The sequence below is a fragment of the Lissotriton helveticus genome, chromosome 4_1 (genome assembly GCF_964261635.1).
Source record: "Lissotriton helveticus chromosome 4_1, aLisHel1.1, whole genome shotgun sequence".
NCBI classification, from domain to species: Eukaryota; Metazoa; Chordata; class Amphibia; order Caudata; family Salamandridae; genus Lissotriton; species Lissotriton helveticus.
This window is the reverse complement of record NC_136063.1, coordinates 1,724,469,908-1,724,492,451: the sequence shown is the minus strand read 5'-3', so window position 1 is coordinate 1,724,492,451 and position 22,544 is coordinate 1,724,469,908.

Here is a 22,544-nt window from a genome sequence, read left to right as displayed (position 1 = left end):
CCCTATATTCAGCCGGACTCTTTAATATTCACTAAGAGGAGGATCGCTTTCTTGACTCTTTTTATTTTCACTTTCTTTCCGTGAAAGGCCAGGTTCTCCTGGATGGGGAAATTATGCCTGAGGGATTCAGCAAAGTGATTTCCAATCTGCCCACTGGCAAATCTCTGGGCAATGACGGGTTCCATGGGGAATTAAAAAAAACTATAAACCCCTGATAATACTGATGCTTCATGAGGTCTTTAAGGTAGCAGAGACTCCCAACTCCCTGGGTGCACTCTCAAACAAGGTTTTCATTACCCTAAAGTTGGTAGGGAACACCTGAAATATGGTAGCTACAAGCCCATATCCTTTATCAATGTTGATATTAAAACTCTAGCCAAAATCCTGGTGACCAGATTGGGCAAGGTAATGCAGTCTCTCAGACACCACTCTCAGATCCAATTTGTGATGGGGCATTCGTTCAGAAACCACCTCAGGACACTACTGTGGACCTCCTCTGACTTGGATTAAGTGACTATTCCCATCTCCCTTGATGCAGAGAAAGCATTTAACCTGGTAGAATGATCATATAGTTTCAAAATCTTTAATGGGTTTGGCCTGAGGACAATTCATCCCAAACATCGGGGGGCTGTACCAGACACCAGTGGCTCAGTTGGCCTGCGGTGGTATCCTCTCATGTGGCTTCCCTATTGGATACCAAAAGCAACAGGGCTGCCCATTCTCTCTGCTCCTGTTCTTATTGGCAGTGGAACCTCTGGCGATCAGAACCTCATGTCAGATTTACGGCTTCACAGGGCATAACACCACTGTATAGGTACTTCTCTACATTGACGATGTTCTAATGACTCACCCAGTAGACAACTTTCCTGCCCTTACTCTGATTCTGGGTGCCTTTTTGCAGTTCTCTGGTTTAAAGGTCATTGAATAAGTGTGAGGTGAGGCAGATGTCTAGGACCTCTTCTAAAGTCTGCATTGAAGGTTATAATATCCGGTGGGTGCCTAAGGGAATGAAATTCCTCTGGGGTTTTCTTAATAGAGGCCTATCCAACATGGTGGAGGATAACGTGGCCCCCCTGCTTGCCAAAACCCAAGCAAACTTTAATAGATGGTTGGCGCTTCAACTATCCATCTGGGCTCGGTTCCTATAGTGACAAGGGTCATCACCCCATGTTTCAACTATCTATTTGGAATGTTTTTGGTCTTAATCCACTAAATCTTACTGTCTCAAACTGACTGAACAATCAAATCCTTCATCTGGGCTGATATGAGCCTCTCCCTGAAACTAGACAAGCTCTATTCCCAAACTGAATCTGGAGGCTTACATCTCCCTCATGTGGCTTATTACTATTCTGCCCACCACCTCTCTCAGCTAATCAATTGAATGGCTAATATCCCCAGACCCACTCACCTTGGTTACCATAAAAACCAACATCTTAAAGAGTGATAGGTCTCTCAACGTACTTTATGAACATAAAGCCCATTCCTCAAAGGTTAGCAAACAGTTAATCAATGTCATGGTGGTTGGATGGAAGTTGACTCAAGGTCCACTGAAACTGAAACATCTGACGCCCAAGGGGCAATTGTGGAATACATATAGGTGGCCACTCCTGGTCATGGGCTTCTGCATCATGACCAACTGACAGCGCTACCTTTAAAGCTTTGTAAGTGCTTCACTCAGAGTGCGGTCTCTCTTGATACCAGTACTGTTCCTACATCCAACTGAAACACTGCCTCAGGGGGTCCTTACGTAATAGTGGTATTATATTCCGCCACTCACCCATACACCGAGAATTGGGATACTTACCGGAGAATTGTGTCTAGCCGGTATAGTCTCCTGATAGATACTTCCTTCTCTAACCTTTAAGCCAGGCAACGATGGCAGCTCCTTTTAGACTGAGAATACACTGTTGAAGACTGGTCTGCTCTCATCTCTACGCACTTCACTTTTCTACAGGAGGCCAAACTAAAATTCCATTATTTTAAGGTGCTGTATAACTGGTATTGGACTTCCCAGAGACTGCACATTGCAGGCCTCTTGCTGTACGATCTGAGATGGAGATGTAGAACTGGAGGTTGCCACTTCATGCAAATTGTCTTGCAGTGTAGGGCACTTCAGACGTACTCAGCAGCCATGTGCGTGACCTTGGGCATCCGAGGACTATAAATTCACCAGTCGAAGCATCTGGCCCTTCTAGATGACATGACAGAATGTATGGTGCCAAATAAACACACTCAGCAATGGCTAGTGGCAGCTCTCTCAGCAGCGAAGATGTGCAACCTGAAACACTGGAAGCTATCCTCTATCACCACTCCCTCAGAATGGTTAACAGAGCAGGCCAGGGTTGCGGACAGGGAATGGATAATATACAGACTTAATGACCAAGTGGGTGGACTCAGGGCCATAAAGAGAGACCTTTCTCCCCCCGCACCATGGCAAGGCCTAGTACAATGAGCCTGAAAGAGGGGAAGTTTACCCCACCCATCCCATTGGGCTAACTGGACTTCATGGCAGATTAAACACCTCCTTCATCCATAATAAGTATGTGGAGGCGTACCATTGTCCCTATTGATATTCGACCCTTTGCCCCCATGTGCTTTGCTGGCTCCCTATCAATAGATCATTTTTACCTTGCTTGAGTGGCCTGCCACTGCCACTGAAAACTTTGAACCTGATGCTAAACATGAGTGTAAACTGGCTCTGCAGTGCCATTACAATAAAGTCTATGAGGCACAAAAACCTATCTGGCAGTGAAAATTGAGTCATCTAGCAAGGAGATGTTTAATATTGTAAAAGCCTTTACGGGCCCGTCATCTTTGGCCAATGCTCTCCCGCTGTCTTCCGAATGGACGCACCAACTAGCGACTTTCTTTCATGGAAAGATTGTGACTATTCAGGAATGCTTCACTAGGGTCCTCCCCATGCTCATGAAGCCTTGTTAGCCCCGACTCCGGAGCTTCCACCTGGAGATAACCCTGTTCTACTGCAGTTTCCTTGGATGCAACCTAAAGTATCTCTTGCTATTATCAAGGGCCTCAAGGCAGGCTCCTGCGCTGACCCATACCCTGCAAAATTGTTGGCAACTGTGGCCACGGCTCTAAACCCTGTGGTAAACAAATTACTTAATTCCTCGTTAGCCGCATGCCTTATGTCCTCTCTGTGGAAGCAGGCCAAAATCCTTCCACTGCTTAAGAAGCCCTCAGCTGAGCCCAAAGTGTCAGTGAACTACAGGCCCATTTCACTGCTGCCGGCCTTTTCCAAGGTCTTGTAGAAATATGTGAAGACGTTTGTCATGGACTATGTGGAAAAGAATAACCTTTTGCATTTCAGCCAGTCTGGCTTCAGAGCCAACTATAGCACTGAATCTGACTTATTGGAGGTTTCGGAACATATCAAGGAGAAGGCTTGATTTGGGAGGTATCGCAATCCGGTTCTTATTAGCCCTGTCAGCGACCCTCGGTACAGTTTCCCATAATAGGCTCCTGGATAGGATGTGGGAAATTGGAATTGGTGGCTCTGTTTTAAAATGGCTCTCTTCCTTTTTGGAAGATAGTGATCAGAAGGTATGGACTCCAACCTTTGCGGCCGCGATCCCCTGTCTGGACATCAGTGTCCCTCAGGGCTCCATTCTGAGCCCCACGCTGTTTAATTTGTATATGGCCCCTCTTATCCCACTGGCTGAAGTATCTGGTGCTAAAATTAGCTCATACGCCGACGATACGCAGCTCCTTTTTGCCTGTGACAGGGGAGAGTACTTCGAGGGTTAGAAGATCAGAATCTGCCTCTCAAAGGTGTTTGCGTGGCTGAGGACCAATCAACTGAAATGTAATCTGGAGAAGTCCGAAATTATTTGTTTGGGCTCCCCACCTCCGGACAAATGGAGACACTGGTGGCCAGAAGATATGTCACCTCCACTCTCTGCCCAACAAATGATAACAAATCTGGGCATTATGATAGATGACACTCTCTCTTTGACAGCCCAAGTTCAATCGGTAGTGGGAACTTGCTTTGGCCTCTTGCGGATGCTGAGGAAATTTCTTCCACTTTTCCCTCTGGATTTTAGGAAGACTGTGGTCCAGGCGCTGATTAATTCCAGACTGGAATATGTCAATGTTCTGTATCCGGGCCTTCCTGAATTCCTGCTTAGGTGCTTTCAGGTGGCCCAAAACACAGCCGCCAGAGCTGTTCTTATGCTAAAGCCAATGACCCACGTATCCCCACATCTCAAGACTCTTCACTGGCTCCCAGTAAAAAAGATGATCAAATTGAAAGCTCTGGTGCTATTCTTCAAGGCCTTTTATGGGAGTGGTGCGAGCTACCTCAGTAGGAGAGTAACCCAATATGCACCATCCAGAACCCTGAGATCTTCCTCCCTGAACCTAGCTCCTGTTTCAAGAAGATACCGTGCCCGGGCAGGCAGCATCTCCTTCAGGTTTCTAGGAGCACGGGCCTGGAACTCACTTCCTATGTCTTTGAGATCTGTGACTGAGTTATCCACTTTTAGGAAATTGCTTAAAACCTGGTTATTCTGTCAATGATTGCCCATCCTCTAGAAGCACTGCAAATCATGGTTTCCCGCGGGTGGGAGTGTCAGTTGGGTTGTCGGGTAGGCCTGTCTGAGTGCCGGGACACTCTTGTTGAGTAGCTGTGCGCTATATAAATGTCTTCATTCATTGATTGATTCATTAAATCACTGATACTACTGCTGCCCACACTTATCCCACTTGGGGTGAACCACCCTCCATGTATCGCCCACTGATGCAACGCCTCATTCCTTTCTTGATGAGTGTCCTGTTTGCAGTAAGGGATGCCCATGGAGGGCGAGTTACGTCTTGCTGTCACAACAAGGCCCACTCGGGACAGGACCTAGTCCATCCACGATCCCGGAGCTGTGAAATCAAACTTCCTGCAGTCTGGTGGGACCTATGTTCTCTAGTGGTGAAGCTAGCTGATGTGGACTACCACTGCTTCTCCGAGTGCAAAATGACAGCCCCAACACTCCTTTGGGAACGTAGAGGCTCATGTACTTTTTGTCGGCTATTGCTGTATGTGACAAATGCTTGCACTGATGTCACTGTGTGTACACCATACAAATATCAAACACACTTGCTCAGATGTGTGGTTGACTTTTCATGTCCAATCAAGCACTGCTCTCTTTGCTGCAATTTCAAACAGCTAGCAACATGAAAGGGTCACTGCTGAGGATGTCTGGCAGTGCTTAATTAAAATGATAGCATATCTGCTGAATAGTTTTTAGCAATGTTCAGTGAAAAGTATTTCTGGTCTACTGAGACATTCATGTACTGGCATCTAAAAAGCAATGCAGTCATGCTCAGAAGGTTTGGTAATGTCTATTTAAAGTAGTGAATTTCAGACATTTCACTACTGTACTATTAAAACGATGGCAGCCCTCGTGGGAAGTTTTGTCAATACCCTATTAAAGTATAGAACAGTTCTATTTAGAGATTTCTTAACTGTCCCCTTAAAGCATGATTTCCGCTTCCAAAGGAAGGGAACTGTTCCATTATAGATAAGGCAGTCATGCTGTGATGTGCATGCACAGACAATCAACTGCATAGCCACCATGCTGAGAAGTGGCCTAGTGATCCCAATTAAATTACAACAGCCCTGTTAAGTACTGGAAATAGTACTCTATTATACTTATTGCAACCCTGCTAAGAATGAATGGTGATATTCCGTTCAAAGTACAGCATCTCAGAGACAGGTTCTTACTGTTCCTTTACAAGCACTGAAGCACTGTTGAGAAGTACTGTTTGATTTAAGATATATTTGCAGGGCTCAGAGGCAGTGGCTCTGTTCCATTAAAAGTGGGAGCCATGTGGCGGAACTCCTATTCTTTGAATGGGATGAGAAGCATTAGTGTGCTCAGGAGACTGAATGGATGCTCACTGCCACTGCTCATTCTATCCCTTATCCAGCTTCCTGAAACAACTAACAAGTACAGGTACCTTTCCCGTAAACATATTTTACTAACCTTGACTCACAACATCATACAGGCCAATTCCCATGTCCCACCTGAAATTGCCTCTGCTTCAAAAGAAGTCAATGGAGAAAGTTCTTTTTCCCAGTAATTTTTTTAAAATCTCTCACTTTTCTCTTCTGAAATTTAGGCAAAAATGCCTCACATCTTCCTATTTTCTTTACGACTCCTTTAACAGTAGGGATTTCTCTTGCTGGAGAGCTGGTTCGAGTAGATGTGCCACACAGGAACTCTGGCACTAGATAAGTGTTGTGTGTGCCAGTGGCATCTCTAGAGGGGGGGCAGAGGGTGCCCATGCTCCAGTTCTATTTGTCCTGCCCACCCACCCCCTAGAGCTGCTCCACCACAGCTGTTTAATATGCCAAGAGGTGACATAGAAAACATAAACAGCCTCTGCACCTTGCCATTCAAATACCTTTGCCCAGCTACCTTTCATTGGAAAGCAGTGTTGTTTGCATAAACCTTTAAATCTGACTTGGTATGTATGTTTGAATATATCTAGTCAGTCAGACTTAAACATTGTAAGTAACTACTTACCTGTCTGTCTGTCTGCCTACTTATCTATCTATCTATCTATCTATCTATCTATCTATCTATCTATCTATCTATCTATCTATCTATCTATCTATCTATCTATCTATCTATCTATCTATCTATCTATCTATCTATCTATCTATCTATCTATCTGTCTATCTATCTGCAGCTGTCCACAACAGTTGTATCTGTGGCCAATGTGTGCGTCGTAGAATTCACTTCTCTAGATGCCACTGACGGGTGCTACTGATATTCAACACGCAATTTTTAGACACTGGGCAGCGAATAGTTTCGAGGGAGAAGGTACTCGCAATATTCGGACCTTGCAAAGAAAAGCATCAAGAGCGCACTTGCATTGTGATGAACGTGCTGACAAGATTAAATCCTCTTGCTCTCATAGAAATGAGAGAGCGCAAACTGACCTAAATGTATGAGTGCATCACACTTACCCGTAGTAAGCACAAATCATGAGGAGAAATGCCATGAGTGCTAGTAGTATCTGCAATTATATTCTGAATGTATAGCTAATGTAGAGATTTAAGTAGAAGTGGAACTAATACAGAAATGTGTGACACTATACGATTTTATTAGATGTGATTATTCCTGAATCCATGTCGTGTAGCTGCTAAAATGTAAGATGGCATGTGGTTAAACGCAGAACGTGGTAGGCCTCAGGGCCAGAGCTAGAAGGGAAGGGGAAGGTGTTTCTTTCCACGACATAGATTGAACTAATGTTTTGGTCATTGCATTAATGGGCCATGATTTATAGATGTGTTTATTGAATAATAGAATAAGAGTATTAACATGATTTAATTAATGAAGAAGTTGAATGCTATAATTATTATGAGAAATGCTGTAGGCCTGAAATGTTTTAACATTGATTTACACGTATTGGTCTGGGCCGAGAAATGTTGTGAACCTTTTTGGAAGTCTATGAGAGTTGGGTTCTTGGCTGCAGATGTCTGTCTGCAAGAGAGAAGGGAGGATCCGATTATAAATAATATGAATAGAGGTCTGTTCAGTAGACGGCCCAGACATGGAGGAGGGTTCCGGAATGTTTAAGGGGTATCAGCGGGCCGGAGAAGAGTCTGAGAAGCAAGGTCAACTCCAACGTATGAGGCCCAATACAAAGCAGCATGGAAAAAGCCAGAAGCTACACCACGTGAGGGGCGTCTCACGAGGGGCGTCTCAAATGTTGTTGACTGTTTTGTATTAGGGAGAGCACCCCTGGGTGGAGTTAGAGCAGATGCCTGAGGACCCTTTAGAGAGCGGATGGGTAGGCAGAGAGGGGTCATGACTGGAGAACTATAGGTTTTCACCAAGAGACTAAGAGTGAGTGACTTCCCTTGGGGGTCATTCACTGCTGACACCTTTTGTTAGGTTGAGACTTGGTTAAGTAGGGATACCATCTAGAGCAGGGTAGGGACAGCCTAACCTGTGTGTTTCCTCCAACTTAAATGAAGGAGAGATCTCAATATGCGTCAATGCTGATAGCTTTATTATTCTTAGAACTTGTGCTGGTAATTTCCGTTGCTCGTCTGAGGGCTTTCAGAGAGCACATGTATGTAGTTGGACCTGTGTATCTCGTGAATCTCATTCTGAGATGCCTGTATTTGCAGCTTATCCTAACCTTACAATAAACTTTTGAAAGCTAGAAGTTGTTTGTGATCTTTTGGAGCGAGGTCCTTTATTGGGTGAACTAACTTGGTAAGAGATGCACTTTCTTCCCTCAATGACAGGCAACAAAGGTTCAGTCGACCAGATCGAGGTTTAGATCAATAGTGATAAGGTATCGATCAAAATCTCGCCCTTCCAGTTGGTAGCTATAGAGGATGGTTGCCTTCTTGAGGACGGTGACCTAGGCCAGGTTAGCTTACCCCAAGGCCCCTAGAGATCGATGATCGGAAGAACCGCCCGCCGAAGAAGATCCGGATGACGTGAGACAGAAAAAGCAGCAGTATCGGTCGAGAGTGAGTATAAAGGGTCATGCGTGTTAGATTGCGGTGTTTTTGTATTGTATCTATGTTGTAATGTCTGGCGGAGTTGAATGTCTGTAGAGTGACTGTGGAACAGGTTGTGAGCGCGCGCAACCGGTGGAAATCTTAAGTTCAAGGAGAGCTTAAGTGGTTCGGGTGTATCGGACACCCAGAGTAATTGTCAACTAGTGTGAAGGGGGTCATGAGGTACCATTGATCACCCGAAAGACCGAGATAGGGGGAACGTAAGAGTGAGTGCGTGAGTAACGGACGCTGGTCGGAGGTTACTGTGTGTGTAAGCAACCTATCAGAGAGACGATAGACATTTCGTCAGTTGTGTTGACAATTACATATAGACTGTGGACGTACAGTCGAGGGAAGTGACCGCTTGGTCGGAAGTAGTCATTTTTCGGTGTATGAATGAGACGCATGCATGACCGGGAGACGAGTTGAGAAAGGAGGGGTGCTGCTGCGAAGCGGAGAAAAGTGACGTCAGGAAGTGTCGCGCAGTGATTGGCTGACCGGAGAAAGACCGCGCTGTGATAGGCCAGCTAGCAAAGACGTCAGAAAGTGTCGAGCTGGGATTGGCCGACCGGAGAAAGACCGCGCTGCGATAGGCCAAGTTAGCAAAGCCGCGTTAGGATTGGTGGATTGTCATCAGGAAGTAAACAGAGTAGCGAGGCTGGATATTGTGCGCATAATTATGAAGTGTTTTAAATGGCTGAGAGCGGCGTTTAAAAAAGAGAAGCGGGGATCGGATGAAGGGGAAGAAGCCCCGCCGGAGGGTACGCCGGCTCGTTACATGGCAGTGAATGTTGGGCTGCATACGATCCTTTGGATATCAGAGTGGAGTAAGATTACGGAAGGAAATGAGGAACTGACGTTCCCGAAGTACGGGACGTTCAGATTAGAGGTGTTACATCGATTAAAATCAGTCATGACCTCAATGAGACCCTTGCCTAGACCGACCCAGTTTGAAGCCCTTGATGCATGGATTAGGGCAGCGCATGAAAAAAATATGAACAGACGACAAGAAAGGGTGAAACGATCGGTAAGGGCAGTGCAGGATGCCAGGTGGGATGCGGATGCTAAAAGATGGAGAGTGCATAACATGGAAGTAAATAAACTGTACCCAGTGTTAGAGGTGCCCGGAAATAAAAGCCCCCTAGAAGAGGATGATGAGAGCGAAACAGAGGACAGCCTGATAAACAGATTATTGACAGACAGGCCACCCCCGTATAATAGAGCAGGGGGAGAGGTCGAGCATAGTGAAAGAGGAAAGGGGGGCAATGCAGGAGAGCATGGACCGCTTCCCAGTTCAGAGTGGGATCCTGAGGCAAAGAAAGAGCTGTCCCAGCCTAGTCAGGTGCAACAGGTAGTCGGGAGGTTTGTGGTACAAAGAGCGCCGGAAACGGAGTGCGCCACATCCTACGGATTACCAGCTGCACTACAGGTACCTGTTACCATAGGTCCTATAGTATCGATATATGACCCAGAGAGAGCAAGAGGGGAAGAACGGGTACGGAAGGACGGAGAAAGAGCAGAGACGGCAAGGAGGAACGATACGATCAATTCCCCAAGTCAGATGCCGATACCCAGAGAGTGGAGCACCCCGATGCACACAGCAGGGGATCCAGGAGGGGATCCTGGGGGCCCTAGATGGCCAGTGGATCTGAGGGGATCTGGACGAAAATCCTTTCAAGAGCTAAATGAGTACATGAAGAAGTGGGATGAGGCAGTGGAGGCTCACAAGAGCATCATAGCTGCAGAAGCTGAAAGGGAAAGTCAAGACAGCAGAGCTCGGACTCACTGCGGGGCTGGGGAGAGCAGCCCGGAGTGGGACTGGAGAGAGAGAGATAGTAGGGGAGTCACCCATTGGGCCCGGAGTGGAGATAGAACGGACCTGGAAAACGGGGGCCCCGGGAGTGGAGGGGTGGCGCGCCCAATACTCAGTGAAGGGGAGAGGAGAACGCAAGAGTACAGAAACAGCTTTAAGTGTACCCACTGTGTGCCCGGCACCAGAGAACTGAATGGGAGTTGTGAGAGGTCGCACCATAGTCCCTGTGATGACGGAAACGAGCGCAGCCCAGGGAATATGGGGAACCAGGAAGGATCGTATCGGATACTGAGCGATACTAGGCAAAGGGAGAGTAGCGACCAGAGGGAAAATAACAGAGAGGCGTACGGTGAAAGGAGAGAAGAAGGAGAGAGTGGGCAGAGCAAGAGTGGGGGTAACAGGCCCGTGTTCCATCACCTTCCAAGATCGGATGGCCGAGCATGGGACCTGGAGAGATGGGAGCAAGGGAGAGCACTCATTAACTCTCCCGAGCCCAAACGTAGAGCTCGGAGTTGGGATGGTAGGGAGACCAGTGAGCCCCCTTCGAAAGACATATTGCGAGCTGAGATAAAAGCCAAGAGACTCGATGTCGCCAGCTTAAGGTCAGACCTGGATGACATGGTAGATGGTACCCTGCCTTTAGAGAGAATGGAAATGTATGAGCAGGATGAAATACTGTATATGGCAAAGGACATCACTCGAAAGGCGAGAGCAATCCATGAGAAGTTAGTCGAATTAGCAGGCAAATATATGGTGGACCTGTCAAGAACCAAAGCATTACAGGGTAACCACAGGCTACATTATACAGATCGAGACCTAGATGAGAGGAGAACGATCGGGCTGAAAACGCACATAAGGGAACTGATCACTGGAATAAGGACATGGAGGGCACTAGATAAGTGGGAAGAGAGGTGGTCCAAGAAAGGGACCGTCAGGAGAAGCACGCTTGGTACGACACCAGGAAGGCTGCAGGGAATAGAAGCATACCCTTTGCGTGAAGTCGCAAATGGGAATTATGTACATGTCCCTTGGAGTAGGGGAGATTTAGCTGCTTTTACCACCTCCTTCCCCAAATTGCGGGAAAGCCCAGTGGAGTGGTACAAGCAAGTTGAGAGATTTGTAAAAATCTCAAAGGTCCTATGGATAGATCTGAACACGCTGTTTGACATTGTAGTACCAGGAGATCTGTGGACAGCATGCAAGGTTAGCGCTGAGTGGCCCACAACGGAGCCAGAGAGAGATGCTAAGACTAATGGGCCGTCCGAGATTGTGATGGCAAAATTCGAGAGAGTGATGACTTGGCTGAAAGAGAAAGTGCCAATGCAAGACATAGATTGGGTCAAAATAGACCGAACCAGACAGGAACCCAAAGAGACAGTCCACGAATATTATGAGAGATTGCTGAAGGCGTTTAAACAGTATAGCGGCTTGGATGTAATGGATCCAAAAGACATAGGGCAATTTGTGTCCAAGTTCGTCCTGGGACTGAGACCGGATATTAGTTTAATGATTCAGCAACACTTGATTTGTTGGCAAAATAGACCCCTAGACGAAATACTGAGATATGCCAGGTACTGCTGTGATGAGATAGACTCCAAGGCTAAGAAACTAAAAGAAAAATTGATGGTGGTACAGATGCAGGCAGCAGGGAAGGGGGGACAGCAGCAACAGCAGCAAGGAACAGGTACAGGAGGAAAGAAGCAGTATAGTCAGAACAAGGGCAATGAGGAGAGTTCCACCTTTAGACCCAGAATAGACATAGCTGCCTTGAAGAAAACGACTAGGTGCCACCAGTGTAACGAGGTGGGGCATTGGAAACGCGAGTGTCCCTACAATGTAGAGATAGGAGAACAAGAGGAAGAGGAGGAAGAGGTCCAGAGCGCGCCTACGAGAGGGGTGACGCCATACCAGGGAAAGGTGCTCAAAGGGGGGGGGGCTCCTCCCCGAGCCCAGTTCCCGCAACCTCCCCGAGTAGGGAATATGGGTAAGACCTATAGACAGATGCCCCTGTTTGTAGAAGGAGAAGAGTGCTATTATGTGGACCCATTAACCGGACAGAGAGTGGAAAGAGAAGACTGCACCCTCGGGGCAGCCTTGGAGGTGGACCAGAGGGGACCCTATGTCGAAGCAGAAGTAGCAGGGTGCCCCACGACATTTCTGGTGGACACAGGAGCCACTAGGTCCACGATCAGATCAGCTGCAGTTCCAGACCTGCCCATGTCTGGAGAGACCATACAAGTGGTGGGGGTCGCAAACAGGAGAATAACCAGCCAATTGACAGAACCGGTACAGGTGAAAATAGGGAAGTACAGCGATGAGCACCAGTTTGTGGTTTGCGATTCAAGTCCTGTGTGTCTGCTAGGCAGAGACCTGTTGTGTAAATTGAATTGTACAATATACTGTACACCTCAGGGAGTGGAGGTATTGACCAATGATGATGACGCAGACTTCAAAGTTGCAAACTCAAGAATATGCGTGGAGCTGTACCCTACTTTGACAGTAGATGAGCTCCCCTGGGACTTGAGAGAGACAGTGGCACCAGAAGTATGGGACTTCACTGGGGAAGAGATTGGATTGGTCAAAGGGGTGGACCCAGTGAAAATTGTAGTGAAACCGCATGCTGAGTTCCCAAGAACACCCCAATATAAATTAACTCCAGAAACGATTGCAGGCATAAAACCCGTGATCGAGTCCATGATTAAGCAGGGAATACTGAAAGAAATCGTGGGTAGTCCATGCAACTCCCCGATTATGGGTCTGCAGAAACCAAATGGGAAATTCCGGATAGTACAGGACCTTCGAAAGATTAATAACATAGTCGTTTCGTGTTGTCCAGTGGTACCGAATCCATCAGTGATACTGTTTCAGATTCCATTCCAAGCTGAGTGGTTCACTGTGATTGATCTTTGTCAGGCTTTCTTTTCGATCCCTCTGGACGAAGAAAGCCATTTTCTTTTCGCATTTAAGCTGGAAGGTCGCGTCCTAACATGGTGTCGTATTCCTCAGGGGTATACAGAGAGCCCATCGATCTTTAACCAGCTTTTGAAGAAAAATCTTGAAAGTCTAGTGCTGCCCCAGAAGTCAGTTCTGGTCCAGTACATAGACGACCTCCTCGTGGCGTCAGAAACAGAAGAAGCTTGCAGGGAGGACTCCATTGCTTTGTTAAATCACCTAGCTGCCAATGGGCACAAGGTGTCCCCGGGAAAGTTGCAGTACTGCCTGACAGAAGTGCAGTACTTGGGACACAGAATAGAGAAAGGCAAACGAAAGGTGTCACCAGACAGGATAGAGGCGATCATGAAAATGAATGCGCCTAAGACACAGAGAGAGGTCAGGATGTTCCTAGGGATGGTGGGTTATTGCCGACAGTGGATCGCGAACTTTTCACTGAAAGCAAAGCCCTTGCAAAAACTGACGCATAAGGAGGTGAGCGATCCGGTACCATGGGACAAAGACTGTTTGATGGCATTCCTACAGCTGCGAGAGGACCTGTGTCGTGCTCCGGCATTGGGAATGCCTGATTACAATAAACCATTTTTGCTTTACTGTTGTGAGAGAGAAGGTTGCGCGTTGTCTGTGTTAGTCCAAATCCATGGGAATGCCCGTAGACCAGTTGCTTATTTCTCGGCTACTTTAGACCCAGTAGCCGCAGCGTTGCCCGGATGTCTCAAATCCGTTGCTGCAACGGGTGTCAGCATTGAGAGATGTGAAAATATCGTCATGGGGCACCCGTTAGAGGTGTGCGTGCCCCATTCTGTTGAACTGTTGATGACCAGGACCAAAACACAGCATCTGACCAACAGCAGGCTCACGCGCTATGAGCAAGTTATTCTTGCTGCAGAGAATGTGACCCTCAGGAGATGCTCTGTTTTGAACCCTGCCACCTTGATGCCACTCCCAAATGATATCGAGGATGATGATGAATGTACAGACCATGACTGCCTCGATGTGACTGAACTATGCACCAAACCCAGACCCGACATCGTAGATGAGCCACTGACCGACCCAGACGAAATTTTCTTTGTCGATGGCTCATGTGTAAGAGACGAAGTTGGGCAGTTGAGAGCAGCTTACGCTGTTTGTACAATTACTGGAGTGGTGGAAGCTGGGTGCCTGGAAGGAGTACACTCCGCTCAGGTAGCCGAGATTATTGCCTTGACACGTGCTTGCTTGGCAAGCAATCAAATTCGAGTCACCATATACACCGACAGCCAATATGGTTATGGGGTGGTTCATGATTACGGGCAGTTATGGTCTCAAAGAGGGTTCATGACCTCTTCAGGCTCTCCCATTCGCAATGGAGAGTTTGTGCGCCTGTTGTTAGAGGCGTTGCAATGTCCAGCAGGTATCGCAGTTGTAAAGTGCACCGCACATACCAGAAATGAGGACTTCGTCTCGAAAGGCAATAGATATGCCGACGAAGTCGCGCGGTATTGCGCAGAACAAGGGTACTCTTTCACAGAGGTGGAAGTGGGTGGAATAAATGTAAGGACTGAATTAGCCATGATATTGGAAACTGTTGATACTTGGGACGAACTGGCAAACATGCAAGAAAATGCTCCTGATTTTGAAAAAGAAACATGGGAAAAGGCGGGATGTGTAGTGGGTGAGTCCCATTTTTGGGTCTCAGCAGACGGCAGAGCAGTGTTGCCCAATGAGATGGTGAGCCCAATGGCCAGACACATACATGGTCCCGTACACCTAGGGAGAGACGCTATGCTGAGAGTGTTTAGACAGACCTGGTACAATCCTAAGTTTAGAATAGCAGCAGAAGCAGTGTGCCAGCGTTGTGTGACCTGTCAGCAGCTGAACGTAGGAAAAAGAACACCAGTTGCACTGAGTCACATAGGAAGGTCTGGAGGTCCATTCAATCGAATGCAGATAGATTTCATTGAAATGCCGAGGTGCAACCGCCTCCGCTATGTCCTGGTGGTTGTTTGTGTATTCTCCAGATGGGTTGAGGCATACCCTACACGTAGGTGCGACACCCTCACAGTGGCCAAGTTACTGCTTAGGGAACTCATTCCGCGCTTCGGGGTGCCGGCCTCTTTGGAATCAGATAGGGGAACGCATTTCAACAGCGAGCTTGTGAAGATGATTTGTGCGGCTCTGAACATAGATCAGAAATTGCATTGCAGTTACCGACCAGAAGCCTCAGGAATTGTGGAGCAGATCAATGGCACGATCAAAGCCAGAATTGCAAAAGTGTGTTCCTCAACGACCCTGAGTTGGCCTGACGCCCTGCCATTGGTCCTCATGAGCCTTCGTAGTACCCCAGACAGAAGAACGGGGTTGTCACCACATGAGGTGTTAATGGGGAGAGCAATGAGGCTGCCATCTGTCCCAACTACTGCACTGTTAAATATCACAGATGATATGATCCTGGACTATTGTAAGGGGCTGTCTGACGCCATTCATTCTGTGTCCCTTCAGGTGCAGGCTGCCGAGGTTCCATCGTGCCAGGGCCCGTGCCATGACCTGTACCCTGGGGACTGGGTCCTGGTGAAAAAACATGTGAGAAGAAGCTGCTTGGATGTTCGTTGGCGTGGGCCCTTCCAGATCATCCTGATCGCGAATACGGCTGTGAAGGTGGGAGGCCTGCCCAATTGGATCCACGCGTCACATACGCGAAGGGTTCCAGCACCTCGGGAAGAAACAGCTCCTCTCTCGGATAGACGTCCAGCAGAGGACCGAGAAGCCATAGAGGGGGCTGGCCAAGCTGAAGAGGTGCCAGCGGAAGCAGGGAACGAGTCTGACCAAGCTGAGGACGGTCAGTACAACAGCGAAACAGACGACGCTACAGAAGGAGAAAGTAGCTGGGAGTACGAGTCAGACACTGACAGGTCTGACAGAGAGCGAGAACAGACAAGAAGGAGAAGGAGTAGAAGGGCACGTGGAGAAGCTAATTGGCCGCAAAGAAGGAGCTCTAGCCTGAGGTCAACTCCAGAGATAACCCTCCCTCCGATATCAGAAGACTCAGACCCGGAAGAAGGTGCTCAGGGCGCTGAAGCACCGGACCGAAGAAGGTCAAGAAGAGTGCGTGTGCCAAGCAGAAGATACTCCACCCCTGAGTGGACATATCTGGCGACAAATGTCTTTGAAACAGGAGACAGGGAGGATTCGAGCGGTGGTGGTGTCCAGTTCTGAGCCCATCGTCACCGTGGAAATACGACTGTTGGTACCTGGAGTCGAACAAGAAGGGTCACTAACATTCATGCTCCCTAGACCTCCCCGCCTCAGCAAGTTAAAACACATGTTTCTCTCAGAATTGCAATTCCCCGACTTTGGTACAACGATAACAGCCCATGAAGAGCACAATCTTCGTTTGGAAATACTGAACTTTGCTATCGAAGCTGCAGGCACAAACCTGATAGTAGATGCTTAAAGGACTTTGTAAATAAAGCGAGCAGAAAAAGAAGATTACCTAGCGCCCAGGAAGCAGAGAATATTAGGGAACTTCCCTTGAGTTGATGGAGAAGGGCTAGGGTTGTCTTTATTGAACTGTTAAAGGACTTTTTGCGAAGAAGGTTGTCAGCTTCCAGTTGTGTGGATTCTAAAGACAAAAGGAGTAAAAAGAGACTGTAAAGGAACGAGAAGAAAGGAACTTGTGCCAAGATAAGAGAGAGCTATATTGTCTGACGAAATGGAAGCCGGCACCCAGAACCGCAGAGCTAAATGTATAATAGGTACACTAATAGTAGGAGTGATAATATTAATAGCTTTAGTGGTAACAATTTCTTATGTAAAGGGACATGAGGAAGAGGCGAAGGTAACTGATGTGAAATCTGTAGAAACGCTTACACCCACTGTTGCTGGTGAGAAAAGGGAAAACACTCAAGAGAAAGCGTTATTAGCTGCAGAAGCCCGCAGGTTACACGTAGATGAGTCCCAAGGAGACTTTAGGTCAAATGCTTATGCTAAACTCTTATATGAATACGTGGATGCCATGGAGGTTAAGGACTGTTACGTCTGCATGCAGTTGCCGGCGTCTGTAGATGAAGGCATTAGATATCATCACCTCCCGCTGACATATGGCATTACATGTAGCTTATTGCTTAGTATATTTTATGAGAGAGATAGTTTTGAATACTATTTCTCCAACTATGATTCAGTGTTGCCAGAAGTCCCAAATTATAAGCAGATGAACAAATGGGACTACTGGAAGAGTGAAGACAGATTGGCCAAGTTCTTCATTCCTTGGATTACCTTAGATACTTCACATGCCCGTAGAAATAACCTGACATGCAAAGTGTCAGAAGTCGAGAAGAAGTTCATAGGGCAGGTGGATGATCGTTACAGGAGACAAAAGATTTTGAAAAAATCAGGACAATGGAAAACAGATTGGACCGAGGAAGAGAAGGCACACAAGAGAAAGGGTAGTAGTGGTCCAATAGCTTTAGATAAGACGCAGAAAGGAAAGCTATGTCTTCACCGAGCCAAAACGTATTACGAAAATGTATACGTGGGAGAAGTCAGCTGTGAACATGCTTTCAATATAGAGTACTATACTAAAGATTTCCTGAAGGGAATGCAAGTGATTCCAAATGTGTATTTTGTATGTGGAAGAAATGCCTACGTGAGACTACCTGACAACTGGTATGGATCATGTTACCTAGCAATTGTTTTCCCCAAAATATATCATGCACAAGACTTAGAGATCATCGAGGGCAAGACATCATCGAGGGGAAGGAGAGATATAGGAGATGCAGAAATGGTTGGAGATGTCTTTGGAGCTATGTTCCCTCTTTTGGGACTAATCCTTAATGATGTTAAAATTAGACGACTGGCAACAGTCGTCGACAGGTTGTCTGCCAGCACTGCTCAGTCCTTAATGCTGGTAGAAGGAGAGATGCAATCGATAAGGGCTATGGTTCTTCAGAACCGTCTTGCGTTAGACGTCCTACTAGCAAAAGAGGGCGGAGTCTGTAAGGCTTTGAAGGTCCAGGAATGTTGTACCTACATTCCAGACAATTCAAAGCCCCTTGAGAAAGTTATTAGGAACATAACTGATATTCACAAGGAGATCGAAGACTTGAGTAGAGAAAATGTCTGGGAAAAGGTGGGCCACGGAATGAGTGAAGTTGGAGGGTGGATCTCCACCTTAGGCAAAAGCTTTGTGTGGTATATACTAAAACCTATCATCATAATATTGATCTGTGGGATCATATTGTGGGGATTGGTGAGGGTATTCAAATGGTACAGAGCAAGAAGGTCAGAAAGGGCCCAAAGAGAGCAGCTGCAGAGATTGGCTGCCATACAAGATAATCAGTACAGGAGTCTGAGGGCTCTGGAAACGCAGAGACAAGTTATGCTAGCAATAACTGCAGTTTAAATGTTAGTGATGACCCCGAGAGGTCATCAAAGGGGGGAACTGAGAGAGCGCAAACTGACCTAAATGTATGAGTGCATCACACTTACCCGTAGTAAGCACAAATCATGAGGAGAAATGCCATGAGTGCTAGTAGTATCTGCAATTATATTCTGAATGTATAGCTAATGTAGAGATTTAAGTAGAAGTGGAACTAATACAGAAATGTGTGACACTATACGATTTTATTAGATGTGATTATTCCTGAATCCATGTCGTGTAGCTGCTAAAATGTAAGATGGCATGTGGTTAAACGCAGAACGTGGTAGGCCTCAGGGCCAGAGCTAGAAGGGAAGGGGAAGGTGTTTCTTTCCACGACATAGATTGAACTAATGTTTTGGTCATTGCATTAATGGGCCATGATTTATAGATGTGTTTATTGAATAATAGAATAAGAGTATTAACATGATTTAATTAATGAAGAAGTTGAATGCTATAATTATTATGAGAAATGCTGTAGGCCTGAAATGTTTTAACATTGATTTACACGTATTGGTCTGGGCCGAGAAATGTTGTGAACCTTTTTGGAAGTCTATGAGAGTTGGGTTCTTGGCTGCAGATGTCTGTCTGCAAGAGAGAAGGGAGGATCCGATTATAAATAATATGAATAGAGGTCTGTTCAGTAGACGGCCCAGACATGGAGGAGGGTTCCGGAATGTTTAAGGGGTATCAGCGGGCCGGAGAAGAGTCTGAGAAGCAAGGTCAACTCCAACGTATGAGGCCCAATACAAAGCAGCATGGAAAAAGCCAGAAGCTACACCACGTGAGGGGCATCTCACGAGGGGCGTCTCAAATGTTGTTGACTGTTTTGTATTAGGGACAGCACCCCTGGGTGGAGTTAGAGCAGATGCCTGAGGACCCTTTAGAGAGCGGATGGGTAGGCAGAGAGGGGTCATGACTGGAGAACTATAGGTTTTCACCAAGAGACTAAGAGTGAGTGACTTCCCTTGGGGGTCATTCACTGCTGACACCTTTTGTTAGGTTGAGACTTGGTTAAGTAGGGATACCATCTAGAGCAGGGTAGGGACAGCCTAACCTGTGTGTTTCCTCCAACTTAAATGAAGGAGAGATCTCAATATGCGTCAATGCTGATAGCTTTATTATTCTTAGAACTTGTGCTGGTAATTTCCGTTGCTCGTCTGAGGGCTTTCAGAGAGCACATGTATGTAGTTGGACCTGTGTATCTCGTGAATCTCATTCTGAGATGCCTGTATTTGCAGCTTATCCTAACCTTACAATAAACTTTTGAAAGCTAGAAGTTGTTTGTGATCTTTTGGAGCGAGGTCCTTTATTGGGTGAACTAACTTGGTACGAGATGCACTTTCTTCCCTCAATGACAGGCAACAAAGGTTCAGTCGACCAGATCGAGGTTTAGATCAATAGTGATAAGGTATCGATCAAAATCTCGCCCTTCCAGTAATGACGGTGCTGAGCAACATAAACACTGCACAACTTGGTTTACCTCAACTTTTAATAAGTATCTACGAGTGTCACTCCGGCAATCTTTGGTTAACATAATGATCTGGTGATGAAACGCAATGACAAGAGATATTAGAGACATGGAACTTGGAGGGGTGGACTTGTCTTGGTGGAAGGTAACAATATTTTTTCTGTGAGTAAATAATAAAGGGTGCCATGGTTGTAAATAGGTTTTGAGATAGACCTGAGCAGGAGGTCCATAGATCTGAGTTGGATCTTTCATGTCTACCATACTCTGAAAGAAAAAGGGTGCTTACAACCTACCCTCTTAGTGGGTAGTAAAAGCCAAAAGTGGGTATAGTGAGTCCCTATGCTCAGGTAAATCTGCACGTATTGCTTCAATAAAAGCTATTCCTCTGACTGCTCTACAGCTCCAGCCTCTAGTACCAGCCCTTAAATCTTACTTATGGCTCCACCATCTACTTACAGGACATTCATTTCTCTTCATCCCAACTCTTTAGATATACAGCATATGTATACAGAACTCTCTTCTCTCCATAGATCCATATTCTCGACAGCCTAGCACCTCTCAACTGTCCCAGGGTATTTTCATTACTGTATATTCTACACAGCAACTCTCCAAAGTCTACTGATCTCTGTATATATCTTGGTATCTCTTCACAGTCCACTCTTACAAGTACAAATCCTAAATCTCCCCAGAGGCCCTCACTGTCTTCCAAGCCCCTGACTCTCTCCACAGGGCACTTTACTCTCATTGCAAACTCAGGGCTAAATTCTGGTCCACGTGCAAAATTCCGTTTTCCACAGGGATCAGAGTTACGAGTTGTTTAATAGTTATCACACCATCACAGTTTTTCCGCGAGAGATCCCAGCAGGTTAAACCTGGCTAAATATGTCAAGGAAAAAGGCTCAGAGAAAGACAAAACACGAAATACTGACTCTGAGTGTTATGCCTCAATTTAAGGGTGAATTTACTGCACCAGGTAATGCCTCATCCCGAGACAATGGTGTGGTAAATGCCTCAATATATTCTGCACAACCTGTAATGAGGGTCTGAATAGCTTATTTTCCTATTCATCCAAAGGAAAAGCATGTGCCCAAACTTAAAAAAAAATTCTGTGTGTAGGAGAGGGGTGTGTAAAATAGAGTGGGTTGAATGAGCAAGACCGTTGTATGCATAATTCCAGAAAGAACAAGGGGGCCTATTTACAAGCCCTGTGCGCTACTTTTGCATCATTTTTAACATGGGAAAAATGACGTAAAAGTGGTGCAAGGGGCTTGTAAATAAGCCCCAATGTATTTTCAGAAAAGGAGCAAAGTCAGGCCTTTAATGGACGAATCAGACACAAATGGCCATAAAACCCTGGTCAACCTTGGAAAAGGGGCGGTACTAAAGAGAACTTAACACGGTTCACATTCCCCAACCTGCAGCCTCTCCTATTACTCATTGACTTTATTCTTGTTTTTGGCCCTGTAGAGCATTCCACTCATTTTGGCTAGATTTCCACTATAGAAATACCTTACAAATACATGTACACACATCCATTAGCTTCTTGAACTGAAAGGGTTTGGATTTCGGGCCACCTGACAGAGCTGGAATTAGAGGAGCAGTGAAAGTAGGGGCAAAGGTTATAGAGAACTAAGAAATTAGAAGCAGCCACTTGTGTTCAATAAATGCCACCTGTGTTTAATGAATGAAAGAACATCCATTTTCGTCTTCCTTTCCAACCACACACACACACACACATGCACACCTTAATCCTATTTCTTATGTATGACTGCCCGTTGTTATTTGTTAGATTATATAGTGTCTGTGTCTCCACCACTTATATATTGGTAGACTGTTACATTAATTTGTCATTTAAACATGGTTCCATTCTCGGATTCAAATTTAGAACTCTAGTTCAAGGATCAGGCATGCACTGACAAAGCTGCCTCTTCACATGAAACTTAGAGTTTAACTTTAGATGCATATCACAGGTACTGTTTTTACCATTCTGGAGATTTGGCCTCTAAAAAATGAAATTTTTTCAGATGTGGTTTCTATAACTGGACACATTGCAGTGAGGACCTATTCAGAAGCAATATTCAGTTGATTGTTTCATGGTCAAAGGGCAAATTGTTAAATTAACTCATAAACCATCTATCTACCCAATGCATTCAAATCCTGAAGGGTGTCATCCACAACTTCATAATGTGCATCAAGGATGAAACGTTTATTGTATGGGAGGAATCAATATGAGCCTCAGGCCGCTGGGAGTCTAAAAGGTGCTTGTTATACAGGTGGTGAAGCACCAAGAAAATAAGGAGCAGAGATAACTCAAGCTTTCAAGGAAAGTCTCTACACCCCTCACATGTCTGAACCTAAGTTGAAGGCATGACACTTTGCA